Genomic DNA, 24625 nt, shown 5'->3' with positions numbered 1-24625 from the left:
TGGTGTAAAGAGGATGTGAGAGAAGAAATGTTTGTGCTCATCTTGGTCTGTGGTGGAAAAAAACCTATTTCTTTGACGTGACCGTCCACTTCCGGTACTCTGAAGGAAGTGGGATTGACTTCTGTTTTGCTGCCGTAACGAAGGACTAACATCTCCGGCTCTAATTTTTTTTGATACATGTGACCATATCATCGTAATGTATGTTTTTTCAATATAGTTTAATCAGATTATTGAAACTTTTTTCGGGAGTTTTGCCGTGTTCCGTCCTCTGACTGTGTTTACGTTGGAGAAATTTGTGCCACTCGGCTAGTGCCAATGCTAATTGAAGAGGGAAATTTGCCATTCTGAATCCAAACAACGACTCATCTGGACAGAGGACACCTTCTTCAACATTCTGATGAAAGATCAGCAAAAGTAAGACCCATTTTATGATGTTATTTCATATATCTGTCGTGCATGTGAACTGGCCGTGGGCGCCCAATTGTTTCTGTTTATTGTAGCTACGCTAATATAGCGATACATTTTGTTTTTGCTGTAAAACATTTAATAAATCGGAAATATTGTTTGGAATCACAAGATGCCTGTCTTTCAATTGCTGCAGACTATGTATTTTTCAGAAATGTTTTATGATGAGTAATTAGCTATTTGACGTTGGTGTCTGTAAATATTTTGGCTGCTTTCGGTGCAATTTCTGATGGTGGCTGCAATGTAAACTGTGGTTTATACATGAAATATGCAAATTTTTCGAACAAAACATATGCTATACAATAAATATGTTATCAGACTGTCATCTGATGAATTTGTTTCTTGGTTAGTGGCTATTTATATCTTTATTTGGTCGAATTTGTGATAGCACCTGATGGAGTAAGAAACTGATGGAGTTAGAAAAGTTGTGTCTTTTGCTAACGTGGTTAGCTAATAGATTTACATATTTTGTCTTCCCTGTAAAACATTTTAAAAATCGGACATGTTGGCTTGATTCACAAGATGTGTACCTTTCATCTGGTGTCTTGGACTTGTTAATGTGTGAAAGTTAAATATTTAAAAAAAATATATTTTGAATTTCGCGCCCTGCACTTTGAGCTGGATGTTGTCATAAGTGTACCGGTGTCGGGCTGCCCCCCTAACAGGTTAAATGAAACTGTGATATATTTTTCTTTATCACAATTTTCTTTAACCAATTTTGGTCTTTAATGCAGGGCCGACAGATAAGTTCCTTACTTTTCCCCCTGTTTTTAACGGGAGAGAAACCAAAAGCCCACCGTGCCTATTTTTCAAAAATCGTCAGTCCACATGTCAGGTGAAATTCCCCCATTGTATTTACCCAAGTTCTCTCTTAAAACTCCATGACCACCGACAGTTTTTTTGTTGTTGCCTGATGCAGGACTCTGGTGCCAGAGGAGCGACTCTCAGACTGAATACGCCTCCGTTAATTGCCACAGTTTAGACTACCGATAGATCAGCGTTCTAACTCCCCCTTCTGATAGTGTGGTGCAATGATAGAATGCCACCATCTACCACTAACGGTCACGACATAACCTCGTAACGTTCAAAGGAAGAACCACTGTAGGTCAAATTACGAAGGTTGAGTTTAGGCATTCATTCCAAATGGTTAAGGTAAGAGTTAAGTTTTGGGATAGGGTCCAAAACAAAAACAACTCTACGGTTAAGTTTAGACATGAATTTCAAATGGTTAAGATAAGGGTTAAGGTTGGAATAGGGTTAAAACAGCAACAACAACAACAAAAATACCCAGGACGGTTAATGAAGATGAGACACTCAAAGCCAGAGCTCGCGGCTTACGCCCATCCAACATCCCCGTCCACAATGCCCTAGCAACCTGCAAGCATACTTGATGGTAATAACGCTGAATGTTGCTCCTGGTGGCCGGTTTTTAGTGCTTACTGCTTACCTGGACGGTCGTTCAATTTCACATTGGATCTTGAGCGATCTGGCTGCCTAGACAGCTATAGTAAAAAGCACAGAAAATAAGCCACATCTTAAAAGTATTGGCTGAAAGACATAAAGAGAAGAGAGAGATCAAACACACACATATGCGCACACGCACAGACACGCACACAAACATTGCGAAACACACAGACAGACACAAAGTGGGCGAGTAGGCGGGTAAGTACTGATACAAAAGGCACACTGCAGCCACTGTTTGAATATTTGTGTTCAAGTCCTTATATGTTTTGACAATTTGAACCAATTTCTACCTCCTGCCAGTCAATATCTCTCTGTTGACTGGAGACGGGTCTTTCTTTCACAGAGCTCCAACGTTAGGCTGTGGTTACACAACTGGAAACCCCCACATCAGAAGTCATAGTTATCTTTTGTAAATCTCCCCAGAGTAAAGCCACGGGACACACGTGGTGGAGGTCATTGTGTGTGTGTGTGTGTATTTGTGTGTGTGTGTATATATGTGTGTGTGTGTGTGTGTGTGTGTGTGTGTGTGTGTGTGTGTGTGTGTGTGTGTGTGTGTGTGTGTGTGTGTGTGTGTGTGTGTGTGTGTGTGTACGTGTGGTATAATAACCAGAAAAAAGACTACGGATGCATTGTGAGGATATGTGATTAATTGTGCGGATAAAAGGCAACATTGTGCTGCCCTCTCCATTGACCGTGCTTCTACACCTGCATTGATTGCTGTTTGTGGTTTTAGGCTAGGTTTCTGTACAGCACTTTGATATATCAGCTATATAAATAAATATGATTGAATGATCATTAATGATTTGATTAAGGAATGATACTGTTCATCACTCATTGCTCATTCGGAGGCTTTCATCAATTCGCCTGAACCAGGCTGTGTGTACAGATGTAGGACCTCAAATTTGAGCCAGTTTGCTAGAGCAGGAAAATAATCCTGCAGTCTCCACAGAGTTAGGTAAATCTGCTTTTGGTTTCTTTGCACCCCATGTATGTAACAATCTTTAGAGATCCCTACAACTAAATATACTAGTGCTTCTCAGACAGTTCAACATGTTGATTGGGGACCGCTTTGATGAAGAATGTGATGGTTTCTCTTGAGTATGTTTTGTAATCTTGTATACTTGTATCATATTGTATTTGTAAATTGTGTTGATGCAGGGCTCACTTGTAAAATAGATATTATTCTCAATGATTAATAATGGGATCAACCCATTAAATAGAATAAGCTTTAGTAGCAGCTATAGACATTTATCCACCAGTTTGACCTGCACCTCTACCACAGCCCCTCAGGGAATGATATAGAACACAAAGTGACACACACACACACACATATGCACACACACACACACACACACCTCATTGCGCCAAGGCAGATCAGTTTACTGTGGCTTTGCTGTGTGTGTCCTCAGACTACTTCTTCTCCTCGTGAGAACAAAGCAGATGAAGACTTATGGACCATGGAGGAGGTATCTCTCTGATCATCGTAGTGTAGGTTGCAGCTCGTTTAATGCAGCTGCACCCATGGGGCACTGCACTCGGCACAAAACAGTAGCAATGAATTCTCTAATATGCCCAAAGACAAAAAAATGTGTGCACATGACACACACACAAACACACACGTACAGTACATGTACTCAAGGCACACTGCAGCCACTGTTTTGACAACTTGAACCAATTTCTACCTCCAGGCAGTCAAGATGTCTCTGTTGAATAGAAGCATTTCTTTCTCAAACAGAGCAGGCTACAGTACCGTTACAATAATACCGAATGACAAGATTATAGCCTTATCACTACTAGTTGGCAAGTTGGTTGATATGGAGGAGAGTAGGCTATGGTAAAACATTACTAAATGATAACAACGTAGCCTTGTCACTAGCTAGTAGTTGGTTAATGGAGTAGGGTAAAGTAGGCTACAATACAGCAACAATAGCCTTCCTACTGTTCTGTTATTCGTTGGGTCTGGAAATTGTTAAATTAACTAATATTGTAGGGAGATCACATACAGCTGTAGTGATCACTGCGCCACTGCACTGCGCTGTAGTGATTACCGGCCTCCCGGGTGGCGCAGTGGTCTAGGGCACTGCATCGCAGTGCTAGCTGCGCCACCAGAGTCTCTGGGTTCGCGCCCAGGCTCTGTCGCAGCCGGCCGGGAGGTCCGTGGGGCGACGCACAATTGGCATAGCGTCGTCCGGGTTAGGGAGGGTTTGGCCGGTAGGGATATCCTTGTCTCAGTATGTAAAAATGTAATAAAATGTATGCACTCTACTGTAAGTTGCTCTGGATAAGAGCGTCTGCTAAATGACTAAAATGTAAAATGTAAATGTAGTGGTGTCACATTATCTTTATCCATGCTATAACTGCTGCTGTGGATATGACTGTTACTTGAGAACTCTGCCCTCTTTGCCAGATCTCCGTTGAAAAAGGTGTGTTAAAAAAAGGTCTTATATCTAGTGTGTAATCTCACACTAAAAAGAAAATTGACATATACAGTATATCATGATGATGTTGCTTGATCGGTGGTTAGGCTATTAATAACTGGACAAAAGTAGGCGACATGAAAAGTGCAATACTGTTAATATAACTGTGTGTTAGTGGGGGTTTTCAGGGAATTTATGTAAAATCATGAAGCTCATCTGCATTTCAGGAAAATTCTCATCAACAAAAGAGTGATCAAATTAAGATCCAACATCTGTATTACAATACTGTTTTCATGAAAGACTGGGATGCAGAGTATGTGAGAGTAAGGTTTATCATCATCAATAAGCTATTTATTTATTTATTTCATGGCTGTATCCAATCAGAACAGGTAGCATGATAAAATAACAGCTAATGATTTCTCCAATGACCTACACTACCGTTCAGACGCTTGGGGTCACTTAGAAATGTCCTTGTTTTTTAAAGAAAATACAATTTTTTGTCCATTAAAATAACATCAAATTGATCAGAAATACAGTGTAGACATTGTTAATGTTGTATATGACTATTGTAGCTGAAAACGGCAGATGTTTATGGAATATCAACATAGGCATACAAAGGCCCATTATCAGAACCATTACTCCTGTGTTCCAATGGCACGTTGTGTTAGCTATTCCAAGATAATCATTTTAAATGGATAATTGATCATTAGAAAACCCTTTTGCAATTATGTCAGCACAGCTGAAAACTGTGGTTCAGATTAAAGAAGCAATAAAACTGGCCTTCTTTAGACTAGTTGATTATCTGGAGCATCAGCATTTGTGGGTTCGATTACAGGCTCAAAATGGCCAGAAACAAAGACCTTTCTTCTGAAACTCGTCAGTCTATTCTTGTTCTGAGAAATGAAGGCTATTCCATGTGAGAAATTGCCAAGAAACTGAAGATCTCTTACAACGCTGTGTACTGCTCCCTTCACAGAACAGCGCAAACTGGCTCTAACCAGAACAGAAAGAGGATTAGGAGGCCCCATTGCACAACTGAGCAAGATGACAAGTACATCAGAGTGTCTAGTTTGAGAAACAGATGCCTCACAATTCCTTGACTGGCAGCTTCATTAAATAGTACCCACAAAACACCAATCTCAATGTCAACAGTGTAGAGGCGACTATTCATAGTTTTTCCCCTTAATCAATCTACACAACATACTCCATAATGACAAAGTAAAAACAGGTTTATACATTTTTGCAAATGTAATAAAAATAAAATAACGGAAATGTCACGTTTACAGAAGTATTCAGACCCTTTACTCAGTACTTTGTTGAAGCACTCTCTACAGCAAATACAGCCTCGAGTCTTCATGGGAATGAGACTACAGGCTTGGCACATCTGTATTTGGGGAGTTTCTCCCATTCTTCTCTGCAGATCCTCTCAAGCTCTGTCAGGTTGGATGAAAGATGTTCGATCGAGTTCAAGTCCGGGCTCTGGCTGGGCCACTCAAGGACATTCAGAGACTTGTCCCGAAACCACTCCTGCGTTGTCTTGGCTGTGTGATTATGGACATTGTCCTGTTGGAAGGTGAACGTTTGCTCCAGTCTGAGGTCCTGAATACTCTGGAGCAGGTTTTCATCAAGGATATTTCTTTACTTTGCTCCATTCATCTTTCCCTCGATCCTGACTAGTCTCCCAGTCCATGCCACTGAATAACATCCCCACAGCATGATGCTGCCTCCCCTATGCCTTACCATAGGGATGGTGCCAGATTTCCTCCAGACGTCACGCTTGGCATTCAGGCTAAAGAGTTCCATCTTGATTTCATCAGACTAGAGAATCTAGTTTCTCATGTGTTGGGAGTCTTTATGTGCCTTTTGGAAAACTCCAAGCAGGCTGCCATGTGCCTTTTACAGAGAGGTGGCTTCCTTCTGGCCACTCTACCTTAAGTGCCTGATTGGTGGAGTGCTGCAGATATGGTTGTACTTCTGGATGGTTCTCCCATCTAAACAGAGGAACTATGGAGCTCTGTCAGAGTGACCATCGGGATCTTGGAAATCTTCCACCCTACAGAGGGCCGAGAGGGAGGTGAGCATCTCCTCCGTCTACGCCAGGGGTCCAGGACTGTGTCGGAGTACGCTCTGGATTTCCGGACGGTGGCCGTGTCCACTGGTTGGAACAACCAAGCCCTATTGACGGTTTTCCACAGCGGGCTACAGGCGGACGTCCAGACCAAGCTGGCCTGTCACGATGAGGACCTCACGCTGGACCAGCTCATCGCCATGGCCATCCGCATGGATAGTCTCCTGCGTGCCTGGATAGTCTCTCCCAGGAACCTCCAGCGAGACTGAGCCCATGGAGGTGGGAATGACGCACCTTCCCCCTGAGGAACGTCGCCATCAACAGGGTCTCTGCTCCTACTGCGGGGAGTCGACCACCCCTGGAACATCTGTCCCAGAAAGAGAACCAGGCGAGGAAGTGACAGGCCGAGGAGCACTCCTGCACCTTCCCAGATAGGCATGGACATGCCTTACTCCACTCTGTCCACCCAGCCCGTCCTCCTCCCTGTCACCTTCCCTGACTATCCTGGCCCCCAACGGAGTCCTGCCCTAGTGGACTAAGGTGCTGTAGGCAGTTTCCTAGACCGGTCAGTGGCCTTATCATTACGCATTCCTCTAGTCACTTTACAACCCCCTATCCCAGTCCTTGCCCTATCAACCGTCCCGGAGGAGTAATGGGACCTACATGTGGCCTTTTCGAAGACTCGTGCCACGTGCCTGCCCCCTCATCGCGCATGGGAATGCACTATCAACCTACTGTCTGGTTCTATCCTCCCACGGGGGCACATCTACCCTCTCTCGCATGCAGAGACCGAAGCCATTGAGGCCTACGTCCAGGAGGCGCTGGCCCAAGGATTCATCCGTCCATCCACCTCGCCGGCCGCCTCCAGCTTTTTTTTCATGAAGAAGGAAAGAGGTCTCCACCCCTGTATTGATTACCGGACACTGAATAAGGCTAATGTTAAATTCAGTTATCCCCTGCCTTTCATACCTACTGTGATCGAACAGATGCACGGTGATAAGTACTTTACTGAATTGGATTTACGCAGTGCCTACAACCTGGTGTTAGTCAGAGAGGGGGATGAATGGAAGACCACCTTCAGCACCAGCACCGGGCATTATGAATACAGGTTAACTTCTTTCAGATAGGGGGCAGAATCTTTATGTTTGGAAAAATAATGTTCCCAAGATAAACGGAATATTTCTCAGGTCCAGATGCTAAAATATGCATATAATTGACATATTATGATAGAAAACACATTAAAGTTTCCAAAACTGTCAAAATATTGTCTGTGAGTATAACAGAACTGATTTTGCAGGCAAAAACCTGAGGAAATCCAACCCGGAAGTGCCTTTTATTTGGAAAATCCCTGTTCTGTTGCCTGCCCCCTCATCGCGCATGGGAATGCACTATCAACCTACTGTCTGGTTCTATCCTCCCACGGGGGCACATCTACCCTCTCTCGCATGCAGAGACCGAAGCCATTGAGGCCTACGTCCAGGAGGCGCTGGCCCAAGGATTCATCCGTCCATCCACCTCGCCGGCCGCCTCCAGCTTTTTTTTCGTGAAGAAGGAAAGAGGTCTCCACCCCTGTATCGATTAAAGGGGTATCAACCAGATTCCTTTTCCAATGGCTTCCTCAGGCTGTGACCAGGCTTTAGGCGTGGGCGAGTAGCAGAGGGGAGGGCAGTGCTGTTGACCAGGGTAGGGGTAGCCAGGTGGAAAGCATGGCCAGCCTTAGAAAAATGCTTATTGAAAATCTCAATTATAGTGGATTTGTCGGTGGTGACAGTGTTTCCTATCTTCAGTGCAGTTGGAAGTGGAGGTCGTTTGACCGCTGACCCATCACGGATGCAGGCAATGAGGCAGTGATCGCTGAGATCTTGGTTGAAAACAGCAGAGGTGTATTTGGAGGGCAAGTTGGTTAGGATGATATCTATGAGGGTACCCGTGTTTACGGAATTGGGGTGGTACCTGGTAGGTTCATTGATAATTTGTGTGAGATTGAGGGCATCAAGCTTAGATTGTAGGATGGCTGGGGTGTTAAGCATGTTCCAATTTAGGTCGCCTAGCAGCACGAGCTCTGAAGATAGATGGGGGACAATCAGTTCACATATGGTGTCATGGGCACAGCTGGGGCAGAGGGTGGTCTATAGCAGGCGGCAACGGTGAGAGACTTGTTTTTAGAGAGGTGGATTTTTAAAAGTAGAAGTTCAAATTGTTTGGGAAAAGACCTGGATAGTAAAACAGAACTCTGCAGGCAATCTTTGCAGTAGATTGCAACACCGCCCCCTTTGGCCGTTTTATCTTGTCTGAAAATCTTGTAGTTAGGGATGAAAATGTCAGAATTTTTGGTGGTCTTCCTAAGCCAGGATTCAGACACGGCTAAAACATCTGGTTTGGCAGAGTGTGCTAAAGCAGTGAACAAAACAAACTTAGGGAGGAGGCTTCTAATGTTAACATGCATGAAACCAAGGCTATTACGGTTACAGAAGTCATCAAAAGAGAGCGCCTGGGGAATAGGAGTGGAGCTAGGTACTGCAGGGCCTGGATTCACCTCTACATCACCAGAGGAACAGAGGAGTAGGATAAGGGTACGGCTAAAAGCTATGAGAATTGGTCGTCTAGAACGTCTAGAACAGAGAGTAAAAGGAAGTTTCTGAGGGCGATAAAATAGCTTCAAGGAATAATGTACGGACAAAGGTATGGTAGGATGTGAATACAGTGGAGGTAAACCTAGGTATTGAGTGATGATGAGAGAGATATTGTCTCTAGAAACATCATTGAAACCAGGTGATGTCATCACATATGTGAGTGGTGGAACTGAAAGGTTGGATATGGTATAGTGAGCAGGGCTAGAGGCTATACAATGAAATAAGCCAAGAAACACTAACCAGAACAGCAATGGACAAGGCATATTTACATTAAGGAGAGGCATGCTTAATCGAGTGATCGTAAGGGTCCAGTGAGTAGAGGTTGGTTGGGGTCACGGCAATCCAGACAGCTGGCCGGGTAGCTGGCTATCGGTAGCAAGATAGCATAGGATGGAGGTCTATTTTTAGTCACCTTGTGCGTTTCCGTCGGTAGATTAGTGGGGTTCCGTGTGGTAGAGGGGATCAATCCAATTGGCAAAATAGATATAGTGACCCAAGAAAAAAAAATTGGCCGATATACTTATTCAGATAGCAGCCGATAAGACAGCTAACGATTAGCGGGCCCCAGATGAGCGTTCAGGTAACGTCGCGACGGAGGTGCCAGTTGGATAACTCCCTCGGGCAGATAACGTCGGTAGTCAGTCGTGAAGGCCCGGTGGGAATCCGCATTTGTAGAAAAAAAATTATAAAAAAAAACGGGTCCGGATAGGTGATTGTAGCCCAGGAATGGCTGATGGCACTCTTCAGCTGGCTAGCTCCGGAATAATTTAAGTTTGCTCCGGGATCGACGTAAGCCAATAGTCACACGGTTTGCAGCTAGCTAGCTGCAAAATCAACGTGTAAATGTCCAGAGCTTGCGGTTGAAATCCGGGGATATTGAGAAAAATAGGTCCGGTATGTTCTGGTCTGAGTCGCGTTATACAAAAGTGCCGATAGATTATCGAGCTAAAGGAATAGCTGATGACCACAAAACGTGGGTAGCTGAAATACTAACGTTAGCCAGTAAACCGGCTAAATTCTGGGTAGTTTCAGGTTAGCTTCTGGCTAGTTTCTGGTTAGCTTCTGGCTAGCTTCTGTTTAGCTTCTGGCTAGCTTCTGACTAGCTTCTGGCTAGCTACTGGTTAGCTTCTGGTTAGCTACTGGTTAGCTTCTGGTTAGCTTCTGGCTAGCTTCTGGCTAGCTTCTGGCTAGCTTCAATTGTGAATTTTCAGATTTGAGGTAAATAATACTTTTTTTTCTGTAATTGGTGAGGCGGGTTGCAGGAAAGCTTTTTGTAGTTGAGTTCTTGGATAATAAAATATATAAAACATATGCGAAGAAAGGTGTAAATATATATATATATACAGGACACGACAATACGAGAACAAAATGACGTCTGAACTGCTATGCCATCTTAGAAATCAACAGGGTCCAACATCTTGGACCCTGAAGGGGGGTCCTCGACAGCTGCGCTGGACTGGGGAGGCCAACGAAGCCTTCCATGGGCTCAAGGAAAGTTTTACTAACGCATCTGTTCTGGCTCGCCCTGACCTGTCTCTGACCTTCATCGTAGAAGAAGACACCTCCAAGGTTGGAGTAGGGGCTGTTCCTTCCCAATGCACTGGATCGCCACCTAAACTCCATTCATGCGCCTTCTATTCACGGAAGCTGTCTCCCGCCGAGCGGAATTATGACGTGGGGAATCGTGAGTTGTTGGCCGAAGGCATGGCATGAAGGCATGGCAGCACTGGTATTATTCATAGCCGTCTGTTTACCACCACAAAGCGAAGCTGGCACTAAGACCGCTCTCAACCAACTCTATAAGGCCATAAGTAAAGAAAAAAATGCTCACCCAGAAGCGGTGCTCCTAGTGGCAGGGGACTTTAATGCAGGCAAACTTAAATCAGTTTACCAAATTTTTACCAGCATGTCACATGTGCAACCAAGGGGAAAAAAATCCTAGACCACTTTTACTCCACACACAGAGATGCATACAAAGCACTCCTCTGCCCTCCATTTGGCAAATCTGACCACAATTCTATCCTCCTGATTCCTGCTTACAAGCAAAAACTAAAGCAGGAAGTACCAGTGACTCGCTCAATACGGAACTGGTCAGATGAAGCGGATGCTACACTACAGGACTGTTTTGCTAGCTCGATCTCTTTGTGTAGCAATCTCTCTGTAAATGCCATATGTCTGTAGATCTCTTGTGTGGTTTAGCATCTACATGTCACTTTGTCCCCACCTGTGAGTATTGTGTTTGTTATGGTGTTTGTGTAACAGTATAACTTTAAACCGTCCCCTCGCCCTGACACGGGCGCGAACCAGGGACCCTCTGCACACATCAACAACATCACCCACGAAGCAGCGTTACCCATCGCTCCACAAAAGCCGCGGCCCTTGCAAAGCAAGGGGAAACCCTACTTAAAATCTCAGAGCAAGTGACGTAACTGATTGAAATGCTACTAGCGCGTACCCGCTAACTAGCTAGCTAGAAGATAACAGAAAATGACTCAAGTAAAAGTGAAAGTCACGCAGTAAAGTACTACTTGAGTAAAAGTCTAAATGTAATAGCAAAAATATACTTAAGCATCAAAGTTAAAGTATAATACATTTCAAATTCCTTATTTTAAGTAAATCAGACAGCACCATTTTATTTTTTGTACTTTTTTGTTTACAGATAGCCAGGGACACACTCCAACACTCAGACATAATTTACAAACAAATCAGGTATTTAGGGATGTTATCGTGATAGATGTGAATTAGACCATTTTTCTGTCCTGCTAAGCATTCAAAATGTACCAAGTACTTTCTGTTGTCAGGGAAATTGTATGGATGAAAAGTACACAGTTTTCTTTAGGAATGTATTGAAGTAAAAGTAAAAGTTGTCAAAAAATAGAAATAGTAAAGTAAAGTACAGACACCTCAAAAAACTACTTAAGTAGTACTTTCAAGTATTTTTACTTAAGTAATTTACACCACTGAGGTTTTGTCCTCTGGAGCTGAAACAGGGCCACAACAGACTTCACATATGTACAGGGTTCCCAGGAGTGGCAGGCAAATATGCTTATTGCCCTGCAAAGTATTTTTAATGTACCAAAGCCATTCCCTGGCTACCCATCCACATTGCTCCGGCCAAACTAACATTTTTTCTCCACAGTGAATGTATGTAGCGATTAAATTTCACTGGAAGTCATCAGGCAAGCAAGGCCAAGGAATGGAGAGAGAGGTGACATGGAGGGAGTTTCAGACCTCATTTGTTTATGAAGCAAAAAAGCAAAGATGGATGGCTGACAAGGAAAAAATGAAACACAACATGCACACACACACTCTCTCCTTTCGCTCCTCTCTCGCACAAGAAATGTGCAAAGATTAGGCCTAGATAGCTAGGCCTATAACTCTAGAATGCTGTAAAAAAGTTTATCATTAGTAACTGACACAATTCTATAATTAATACATATTAGAGTAATAATACATAATAGAGTGACCAATAGTTACTGTATTTTGATTGTTTAGTGTTTTAATTACTCAACAAGTAGTGCGCTAAGGAGGGATCGGACTGTGTCTCAAAAGCAGCAGAAAAGGTCAAATAAGGTCACATACATTTCTGTTACAGCTATGCACGTCTGGCCCCTTTGAATCAGAGGCAGATACTTACGCCCATCTGCCATCCCTGTCCACAACACACAGCTCTCACTGTTGCCCCTGGTGGCCAGTTTCCACTTTATCTCCCGATGTCTTCAGACATGGATGGACATAGAATACTGACTTGTATCACAGCCGACCTGGCTGGACAAAACAACCACTATTAGGATGTTGGCTAAGGTGGATCTGATTGAATAGAGCCCTAATCCAGGTCACAGCACCAATGTAACCGAACAAGAATGCCAGGACTCCAGACTAGGTGAATGATGTGACGCATTAAGTTGTTAGCTAGAAAAAGATGCATGAATCTGTCTCCTGATATAAATGTCAAAGCAAATCCACAACTCAACCTTAGATTGAACCCTGACATTCCGAACACCCACACTGAGACAAGAACAACATTTCTTCTTACTGTTATACCTATTATAGTGAACTTTCAGAGCTGCAAGTCATAAACAAAACAAGTTCTTCTTCCATCCCATTAAAACACAGTTTATCTGACTCTGACGTGTCAGAAAGTAATTGTAAGCCTCAATCCTTTCTGTATTGACAGGATGCTTATCTATCCACTTAGAGGGCTACTAATACAGACACTCAAGTTAGCAATTAGAATAACTGAGATTAAATAACTTAATGCAAAGCATTACACAACGCATATACCTTCTTCCGAAGTCTTCCCTCAGATGCGTGTACCTGTTTCCCCTGATTTCCCCTGAGTGTTTATATCTTAGCAACAGATGAAGGAAAGATCACCAGAAGATCAGCATAATGCTGTGGGCTGTCTTTGTCATATGCAGCACAGTCAGCTAGAGCACAAGTACACAAGCTAACATCTGGAATTGTTTAAAGATAGTCATAACATGGATCATTTAACTATTTTTATTTAGAAGTTTAGGAGCCCTTCATTTAAAAAAAAGTCAGAAATGCATTAAATAACACATTCATAAAAGGCAAAAAAGACAGTCAAAAATTGTATCACAAGGAATAAGGTTTTGAAGAGTGTCATATCTAGGAGAAATAAGAAAGTTCAGGATATATATTTTTTTTTGACACATTTACCCCTTATTCTTTGTTGGCACAAAAATACCTCTATACCTCCATGTGTTTGTATGGGTTACCTTCAGACGAGTCCCGTGACATTTGTGGGGGTCGTAGAGCAAACCTGAGAACACTTGTCTTCCCTTTCTACAGTGGGGTCATATTAGTTTGTAGCCCAAACAATTCAGACACTACCGACAGAAATTGGCACATCAGAGTCCTGTCCCTTGTGTAGGCATATATTGTATAATCAATCAGTGAGAGAGAGCGTCAAATATCACAATTATATCCACTGTATACATGAATCGCGGCACAGTTGGTTCCTATTTCAGTAATGTTTTTGGTCACATGTGCGTGGTCAAACAAAAACACTATAATGATTGGTTGACAGTAGATCCTCCCACAATGCAGGTGATGGCTGCAGGATGAAATTGGTGAAGAGTAACTGGAGAAACTTGCAGTCGACTGCAGTCAAAACTTCATGACCTTTGATCCCATGATTTTTGTAAAGTTCATGTAGTTGACATGGGCAAGTTGTACAATTTTTTTATGTTTTATTATTCATTTGAAGAAAAATAAAATGTTGAAGAACATAATTCCACTTTGACATTATAGGCCAGTGACCAAACAAATCTCAATTTAATCAATTTTAAATGCAGGCTGTAACATTCCGGCTGTGCATTAAGTACAGTACTCTGGACATACTGCATCAGTACTCTGATTGATGTAATTAGTATTACCGGTAGACTACATTGCATTGTATTCCATTGTACAGTATTTGACTAATTGATTTGTATTGTATCACAGCTATTGTTTTGTATTGATTCATGTTGATCTGAATCCTAGTAGCCATTTGTATCATGTGTCATTGTTATGATAAGCAGTTGGCTCAGAACTTCCACCAGCGTATGCAGTTAACAACAATATCCATGCAGTGGCAGGATCAGTCATTAGATTAAATGGAAATTCCATTTATTGAGTACACACAATACCGTATAGGTTATAGTTCACCACAGTTCACTGCTCATGTTGTCCAGTCAGTTGAATAGTAGCTGATTATACTCTATGGCAGCTGATGAAATTCTCCATTTGATCTTTCCAGTACAATTGACAGCCTTGCTAGAATAATTCTGCTTTGGCATATATTTCTTATATGAAATGTTCAGTATGTGAAGAATGCAGTCCATGAATGACGTTATTATAATAGGCCTACGTGTCAAATTAAACTCATTGAATTCAATTGAAATTCACTAAAGATATGCACCACTTACAGACTACTACATGCTTTCAATAGTTTCGGGCTACATAGATTTTTGAAGTTCTGAAGACTCCTTCAAATATGTGTTTGTTTTTCTTCTGGCTATAACTGGTAGCTATTTGGTGCATGTGGTTATGTGTGCCCATTGTTCTGTATGTGACTACCTCGTGGCTGTGGAGTCCTTCCAGGGCTGGTGGTTGGTCAGGGTGATGGGAGAAGGCGGTTACAAGAGGACTCTCTCCCTATGGTAACCTGACTGAGCTCTAAATTAATCTAATGTTCCTCTGCTGCTGGACCCAAATATAGCCACTTCGGCTGCCTATCGGCTGTTGCCCACTGAAACATGGGCAGTTTGTAGCTACACACTGGGCACACACTGGTTGCATCAATGTTGTTCCCACGTCATTTCAATCAAATTACATTGAGTCATGTGAATTCCATAGATTAGGGCCACATGAATTTATTTAAATTGACTGATATCCTTCTATGTACTGTAACTCAGTAAAACCTTGGAAATTGTTGCGTTTATATTTGTGTTCAGGATAGATTTCATTTTCCTTGATCTTTTGTCATTACAGTCATTTTCCCTTGCAAATCGTTTTTTTCAACATTTGTGAGTTTAGCGTAAATGGATCATTTAGAAATATGCGCCTTGTGTTTCTATACTTCCAAGAACAAACTGCAATTGCTGCTAGCACAATGAATCATTGAGAGCTTTACTATTGAAACAGTGTGTGGCTAATTATCTCTCTCACCTGGCCAAAGCACCAAGCAATGGGCAAGTTTGAGGGGATGACTTTTGTCAAGTTGTTGACTACTGCCTTTCAAAGTGTGTTAACTTTGGGATAGGCGTGTTGCTAGCGCTCCACCTCGACAACATCCGGTGAAATTGCAGTGCGCGAAATTCAAAATACAAAATTCGTAATATCAAACATTCATGAAAATACAAGTGCCTTACATCGTTTAAAAGCTTAACTTGTTAATCCAGCCGCTTTGTCAGATTTTAAAAAGGCTTTACGGCGAAAGCATACCATGCGATTATCTGAGGACAGCGCCCCGCATACAAAAGCATTACACACATTTTCCAAACAAGCAGAGGTGTCACGAAAGTCAGAAATAGCAATAAAATAAATCCCTTACCTTTGAAGATCTTCCTCTGTTTGCAATCCCAAGGGTCCCAGCTACATAACAAATGGTCATTTTGTTTGATAAAGTCCTTCTTTATATCCCAATAAAGTCAGTTTAGTTGGCACGCTTGATTCAGTAATCCACCAGTTTCCCTCAATCAAAATGCAAACAAATGAATCTCAAAAGTTACCAATAAACTTCGTCCAAAGAAGTCAAACAACATTTTGTCACGCCCTGGCCTTAGTATTCTTTGTTTTCTTAATTATTTTAGTTAGGTCAGGGTGTGACATGGGGAATGTATGTGTTTTTTGTAGTGTCTAGGGTGGTTGTAAAGTTTAGGGGGTTTATTAGAGTAGTTGGGTTTATGTTTAGTATAGAAGTCTAGCTGTGTCTATGGTTGAGTGTAGGTATCTAGGAAAGCCTATGGTTGCCTGAATTGGGTCTCAATTAGAGACAGCTGGTTATTGTTGTCTCTGATTGGGAGCCATATTTAAGGCAACCATAGGCTTTAGTTGTTTGTGGGGAATTGTCTATGTCAGTGTGTAGTGGGCAGTGTCAGCACCATTTCTGTTTATTTAGCTTCACGGTCGTCTGTTTGTTGTTTTGTCTCGGTTTTCCTTCTTTTAATAAAGAGAAGATGTATTTTTCACACGCCGCGCCTTGGTCCTCTCTCTCTCCCTTTGACGATCGTGACACATTTCTAATCAATCCTCAGGTACCCTAATATGTAAATAAACGATCAAATTTAAGATGGAGAATAGTATGTTCATTACCGGAGATAAATAACGAAGTGTGCGCCCTCACCGACGCGCCACAATATTTCTGACAAAATGGGATCCACCTAGAAAAACTACAAATTCTAGCAATTATTTTCAAAAAACAAGCCTGAAACTCTTTCTAAAGACTGTTGACATCTACTGGAAGCCCTAGGAACTGCAATCTGGGAGGTATTCCATTGATATTCCCATAGACAGCCATTTCAATGAGTGGTGAGCTCCAAAAAATATTTTATGGATGCATTTTCCTTGGGTTTTCGCCTGCCATATCAGTCCTGTTATACTCACAGACATTATTTTAACAGTTTTGGAAACTTTAGAGTGTTTTCTATCCAATACTACCAATTGTATGCATGTCCTAGCTTCTGGGCCTGAGTAACAGGCAGTTTACTTTGGGCACCTCAGTCATCCAAACTTCCGAATACAGCCCTCTATCCAGAAGAAGTTGTTAAACATTTTTACAAATTAATAAAAAATTAAAAGCTGAAATGTCTTGAGTCAATAAGTATTCAACCCCTTTGTTATGGCAAGCCTAAATATGTTCAGGAGTAAAAATGTGATTATCAATGGACACACTCTGTATGCAATAATGTTTAACATAATTTTTCTATGACAAACTCATATCTGTACCCCACACGTACAATTATCTGTAAGGTCCCTCAGTCAAGCAGTGAATCACAAAGACCAGTAAGGTTTTCCAATGCCTCACAAAGAAGGGCACCTTCAGAAAGTATTCGTACACCTTGACTTATTCCACATTGTGTTGTGTTACAGCCTGAATTCAAAATGGATTCAATTGATTTTTTTCCATACCCCTATGAACACAATAGGGGTAATAATAATAATAATGACGATAATGACGAATTGAAAACATGTTTTTAGAAATCTTTGCACATTTATTGAAAATGAAATACCTCATTAACAACCCTAAGTAATGACATTGGCAGCGATTACAGCTCTTTCTAGGTAAGTCTCTAAAAGCTATCCACACCTAGATTGCGCAACATTTGCCAATTATTATTTTCAAAATCTTCAAGCTCTGTCAAATTGATTGATAGACAACCATTTTCAGGTCTTGCCATAGATTTTCAAGTAGATTTAAGTCAAAACTGTAACTCGGCCACTCAGGAACTGTAAACTGTAGACTGTAAACTCTTCTTCCAGACTCACACTAAGCATCTCCAATCCAAAATTACATCTAGAATCGGCTTCCTATTTCACAACAATGCATCCTTCACTCATTCTGCCAAACATACCCTCATAAAACTGACCATCCTACCGAACCTCGACTTTGGCGATGTCATTTACAAAATAGCCTCCAACACTCTACTCAACAAATTGGATGCACACAGTGCCATCCGTTTTGTCACCAAGGCCCCATATACTACCCACCACCTTAACCTGTACGCTCTCGTTGGCTGGCCCTCGCTTCATACTCGCCGCCAAACCTACTGGCTCCAGGTCATCTACAAGTCTCTGCTAGATAAAGCCCTGCCTTATCTCAGCTCACTGGTCACCATAGCAGCACCCACCTGTAGCACGCGCTCCAGCAGGTATATCTCACTGGTCACCCCAAAGCCAATTTTTTCTTTGGCCGCCTTTCCTTCTAGTTCTCTGTTGCCAATGACTGGAACGACCTGCAAAAATCCCTGAAGCTGGAGACTCATATCTCCCTCTCTAACTTTAAGCACCAGCTGTCAGAGCAGCTTGCAGATCACTGCACCTGTACGTAGCCCATCTGTAAATAGCCCATCCAATTACCTCATCCCCATACTGTATTTATTTATCTTGCTCCTTTGTACCCCAGTATTTCTACTTGCACATTCATCTTCTACACATCTACCATTCCAGTGTTTAATTGCTATATTGTAATAACTTCGCCACCATGGCCTATTTATTGCCTTACCTCCCATATCCTACTTCATTTGCACACACTGTATATAGACTTTTTCTACTGTATTATTGACTATGTTTGTTTATTCCATGTGTAACTCTGTGTTGTTGTATGTGTTGAACTGCTTTCCTTTATCTTGGCCAGGTTGCAGTTGTAAATGAGAACTTGTTCTCAACTAGCGTACCTGGTTAAATAAAGGCGAAATACAAATAAAATAATAAATAAAAGGAACATTCACTGTCATCTTGGTAAGCAACTCGTGTGGATTTGGCCTTGTGTTTTAGGTTGTTATCCTGCTCAAAGGTGACTTCATCTCCCAGTATCTGGTGGAAAGCAGACTGAACCAGGTTTTCCTCTAAGGTTTTTGCATATGCTTAGCTCCATTATGTTTCTTTTCACCCTGAAAAACTCCCCAGTCCTTAACGAATACAAGCATTCCCATAACATGATGCAGCCACCACTATGCTTGAAAATATGGAGAGTGGTACTCAGTAATGTGTTGTATTGGATTAGCCCCAAACGGAACACTTTTTTGCAGTATTATTTCAGCAAACAGGATGCATGTTTTGGAATATTTGTTTTCTGTACAAGCTTCCTTATTTTCACTCTGTCATTTAGGTTAGTATTAACGACTAACTATAATGTTGTTGACCCGTCCTCAGTTTTTTCCTATCACAGCCATTAAGCTCTACCTGTTTTAAAGTCACCATTGGCCTCATGGTGAAATCCCTGAGTGGTTTCCTTCCAGCAATCTTTGTAGTTATTGGGTGTATTGATACACCATCCAAAGTGTAACTAATAACTTTACCATGCTTACCATATCCCTTTTCAATGTCAGCTTTTTTCTTACCCATCTACCAATAGGTGCCCTTCTTTGCTAGGTATTGGAAAGCCTCCCTGGTCTTTTCGGTTGAATCTGTGTTTTAAATTCAGTGCTCGACAGAGAGACCTTACAGATAATTGCATGTGTGAGGTACATAAATTAAGTAGTCATTCAAAAATCATGTTAACACTATTATTGCATAGGGAGTGAGTCAACGCAACTTGTTATGTGACTTGTTAACCACATTTTTACTCCTGAACTTACCACAACAAAGTGGTTGAATACTTGATGCAATACTTTTCAGCTTTCCATTTCTAATTCATTTAAAGAAAAATAGAAAATATAATTCCCCTTTGACATGGGGTATTGTGTGTAGGCCAGTGACAAACAATCTCAATTTAATCCATTTTAAATTCAGGCTGTAACACAGCAAAATGTGGAAAAGGTCAAGGGGTGTGAATACTTTAAAGGCATTGCATTGGTAGATGGGTAAAAAAAAGCAGCCATTGAATATCCCTTTGAGCTTGTTGAAGTTAATAATTACACTTTGGATAATGTATCAATACACCCAGTCACTACAAAGATACAGGCTTCCTTCCTAACTCAGTTGCCAGAGAGGAAAGAAACCACGAAGGGATTTCACCAGAGGCCAATGGCGACCAATGGGATTTAAAGAGGCCAATGGCGACTTTAAAACAGTTACAGATTGTAATGGCTGTAATAAGAGAAAACTAAGGATTTAATTTTTTTAAATGCAGGCTGTAACACAACAAAATGCGGAACAAGTCAAGGGGCAAGAATACTTTCTGAAGGCACTGTACTTGAAATAGCGTGCTTTGCCCCCATCCAATCCCCTGGCTGAAACTCATAACCAGGTAACTTGGCACAGTCGGCCAGGCTCATTTCCACTGTTAAAATACCCTAAACCACACTGATCCACCCCAGAATAGTTTTACTGCCCTTGCTTGAAGGACACACAGAGAGGAAATATGTAATGAAATCATACTGTACTCTGTGCTGGAATGGTAACCAATGCCCTACTAGAGTACCTATTGAACACAGATTACCTTCAAACACTGTAGAAATACCAGAGCAAACAGAGTAGTCCAATAAAATGTCAGGTAATAGCCATTAGTAGCCAAACCGAGTAAACCCTAGGAAAATGCAAACCCGATGTAAAAAAATCTTTGTAAAATGCAAGAAAGAGCAAAGCAGAGTAGCAGTTAAAATGTCAATAAAATTATAGGATGCCTACCTTACTGGGATACTACGCCAGGGCTGGCTATGCCAGGGCTCATGTGTTTTAGATAGAGTCCGTAGCAGAGCCTTCACCCTTAGGTGGGAGAACCATCACTGGAGCAGCGGAGAAACACACAATGCATGCTGTAGACTTGCAAGCAACTCTAACACACACACACAGGAATATACTCTAAGACACACACCCCCCAGTAGATCCGCGTGGAGTAGGGTAGCAGAGGTGCAGCTCACAGCTGTGGAAATCTGAGCAGGGACAGAGACAGACAGAAACGCTGCTGAGCTGCTCCCTCTCTCTACGCCACGCTCCGCTCTCAGCACAAGCCTATCCTCCTCCTCTCTCTCTATGTCTGTCTGTATGTCACTCTCTCTCTCTGTGTCTCTCTCGCTCTCTCTCTCAAGTTATATATTACGCACAGTATGTATGCTCGATCTCCCTCTCTCCTTCCTGTTTAACTCGTTCTCCTCCTGACATACATGTAAACATTCCTGAGTGGTGCAGTGGTCTAAGGCACTGCTTCTCAGTGCAAGAAGCATCACTACAGTCCCTTGTTCGATTCCAGGCTGTATCACATCCGGCCGTGATTGGGAATCCCATAGGGTGGCGCACAATTGGCCCAGCATTTTCCGGGGTAGGCCGTTATTGTAAATAAGAATTTGATCTTAACTGACTTGCATAGTTATATAAAGGTAAAAAAATCTAAATGCTGTCGAAACTCATGACAAACATATATTAATACATTCTCTGTCTCTCTCTCATACATGCAAACTTTCTCCCTGTTTTCACAATGCACTTTAAACCATCCTATTTGAAGAGACTCTCTCTCCTCTCTGTCATGATTTCTCCTCTATTATTTAATATCTCTCCATGTAATCTGTCAGCAGTGACTGCTGTAATTTAGCTAAAGGTGTCACTGGACACACATGCACAAAGGCGTGCCCACATATACACACACACAAAACGCACACACAGACACACGTGCGTATGCTTGACAAAATAACCCATTCCCCTTTCTCACAGAAGATATTTGGTAGAAGAGAAGAATAACAAAAGAGAGAGAGCGAGAGAGATAATGACAGTGCAAGAGAAAGCTTTTATGTTGAGGGTCTTTTCAAGAGATTGTGTGTGTGTGTGGGGGGGGGGGGGGGGGGGGGGGGGACTGGGGTGGTGGGTTAGGCTTTGAAGAGCCAGCAAAAGCAAAATGTCAAGTTTAATCTGTGCAAGCAAGCGCCATTCCTACATCCGTCAGTCTCCACCAGCAAAGACACAGGCGTTAACCCCCCTCTTACCTTTTCCTCATCCCCCACTCTATATCATAACCACAGCAAAATCCAACCCTCTGTTATTCAAAAGAAGAAAACATTGTACAAATTCCTTATTGCCTTTTCATTGGCTATAAGTGAGAAAGAGGATAATGGCATAACGAAGGCATGAGGAATGGAATTGGACACGCACTACTGAAAATGGCACCATTGTTGTATTTGTTTATGTAGATCAGCGTGAATACAGAGATATGCCCCCAGTCAGTGCAGTTCAAGTGGATTAAACAAAAAGGGGGAGAGAGATAGAGAGAGCAAGAGAGAGAGAAAGAGAGAAGGAAGGGGGATGATGATGACAGACAGACAGATAAAGGCTATACAGGAATACAGCATGTTTTAACAACGGCAACAAATATGAGAAAGCATAATAGAAACAATTAGTGATGAGCAAGGAATGGAAAAAGGATTGTTGTTTTCAGGTTTTAGAACACGTCCTGTTCAGTGCCTACAGAACCCAGCCCGGATCTCACCCTCTCGCTCTCTCTCTCCGTCCTCTCTCCCCCACTCCCCCTCTGTCTCGTCCCCCAGTCTCTCTCTCTCGCTCTCTCTCTCTGTCCTCTCTCCCCCACTCCCCCTCTGTCTCGTCCCCCAGTCTCACCCTCTCGCTCTCTCTCTCTGTCCTCTCTCCCCCACTCCCCCTCTGTCTCGTCCCCCAGTCTCTCGCTCTCTCTCTCTGTCCTCTCTCCCCCACTCCCCCTCTGTCTCGTCCCCCAGTCTCTCTCTCGCTCTGTCCTCTCTCCCCCACTCCCCCTCTGTCTCGTCCCCCAGTCTCTCTCTCTCTGTCCTCTCTCCCCCACTCCCCCCCTCTCGTCCCCCAGTCTCTCGCTCTCTCTCTCTCTCCTCTCTCCCCCACTCCCCCTCTGTCTCGTCCCCCAGTCTCTCTCTCTCCGTCCTCTCTCCCCCACTCCCCCTCTGTCTCGTCCCCCAGTCTCTCTCTCTCGCTCTCTCTCTCTGTCCTCTCTCCCCCACTCCCCCTCTGTCTCGTCCCCCAGTCTCACGCTCTCGCTCTCTCTCTCTGTCCTCACTCCCCCACTCCCCCACTGTCTCGTCCCCCAGTCTCTCGCTCTCTCTCTCTGTCCTCTCTCCCCCACTCCCCCTCTGTCTCGTCCCCCAGTCTCTCTCTCTCTCTCTCTCTCTCTGTCCTCTCTCCCCCACTCCCCCCCTGTCTCGTCCCCCGCCTCTCTCTCTCTGTCCTCTCTCCCCCACTCCCCCTCTGTCTCGTCCCCCAGTCTCACCCTCTCGCTCTCTCTCTCTGTCCTCTCTCCCCCACTCCCCCTCTGTCTCGTCCCCCAGTCTCTCGCTCTCTCTCTCTGTCCTCTCTCCCCCACTCCCCCTCTGTCTCGTCCCCCAGTCTCTCTCTCTCTCTGTCCTCTCTCCCCCACTCCCCCTCTGTCTCGTCCCCCAGTCTCTCTCTCTCTGTCCTCTCTCCCCCACTCCCCCTCTGTCTCGTCCCCCAGTCTCTCGCTCTCTCTCTCTGTCCTCTCTCCCCCACTCCCCCTCTGTCTCGTCCCCCAGTCTCTCTCTCTCCTCTCTCCCCCACTCCCCCTCTGTCTCGTCCCCCAGTCTCTCTCTCTCCTCTCTCCCCCACTCCCCCTCTGTCTCATCCCCCAGTCTCTCTCTCTCTGTCCTCTCTCCCCCACTCCCCCTCTGTCTCGTCCCCCAGTCTCTCTCTCTCTCTCTCTCAATTAAATACAATTAAAAGGGCTTTATTGGCATGGGAAACATATCTTTACATTGCCAACAGAAGTAAAATAGATAAAACAAAAGTTAAATAATCTATAAAAAATGAACAGTAAACATTACACACAGTTCCAAAGGAATAAAGACATTTTAAATGTTGTATTATGTCTATATACAATGTTGTAATGATGTACAGATTGTTAAAGTACAAAAGGGGAAATAAATGAACAGAAATATGGGTTGTATTTACAATGGTGTTTGTTCTTCACTGGTTTCCCTTTTCTTGTGACAACCGGTCACAAATCTTCTTGCTGTGATGGCACACTGTGGTATTTCCAATGGGACGTTAAACAGGTGTCCTGATTCTCTGTGGTCACTAAAGATCCCATGGCGCTTATGGCTCTCCTACCATCATTGCCACCTAATCATCCTCAGCTTCCAATTGGCTCACTCATTCCCTTCCTCTCCCCTGTAACTATTCCCCAGGTCGTTGCTGAGAACTGAACATGTGTTCTAAGTCAACTTACCTGGTAAAATAAGGGTAAAATAAAAAAAAGTGTAGTTTCCCAAAATTGGATTTGTTTTCTAATTCTTTGTAGGTCTGTGTAATCTGAGGGAAATGTTTGTCTCTGATATGGTTATACGTTTGGCAAGAGGTTAGGAAGTGCAGCTCAGTTTCCATCTCATTTCTTCTTTTGAGAGCCAGTTCTGCCTATTGTGGCCTCTCTGAGTCTGTACATACTGTAGTTAAAGCTTTCATTCATTTTGGGTAAGTCACAGTGG

The 24625-nt window shown here is 43.0% G+C and overlaps 1 protein-coding gene across 2 annotated transcripts in view; it reads right to left on the bottom strand.

Moving 5' to 3' along the window:
• Positions 1-21265, bottom strand: part of opn7b (opsin 7, group member b) — a 154863-nt gene extending 133598 nt beyond the window's left edge. The window contains exon 1 of one of the 2 annotated variants that reach the window (XM_055932861.1): positions 21031-21265. The gene's annotated coding sequence lies outside the window, so the exon portion shown is untranslated. Of the gene's footprint in view, positions 1-20843 lie in introns of both variants that reach the window. The other variant, XM_055932860.1, reaches the window with a different exon arrangement.
• Between the last annotated feature and the right edge of the window lie 3360 nt (positions 21266-24625).

This window comes from Salvelinus fontinalis, chromosome 8 (genome assembly GCF_029448725.1).
Source record: "Salvelinus fontinalis isolate EN_2023a chromosome 8, ASM2944872v1, whole genome shotgun sequence".
NCBI classification, from domain to species: domain Eukaryota; kingdom Metazoa; phylum Chordata; class Actinopteri; order Salmoniformes; family Salmonidae; genus Salvelinus; species Salvelinus fontinalis.
Note: the sequence above shows the minus strand (reverse complement) of the source record. Positions and strands in the feature narration are given on the sequence as shown.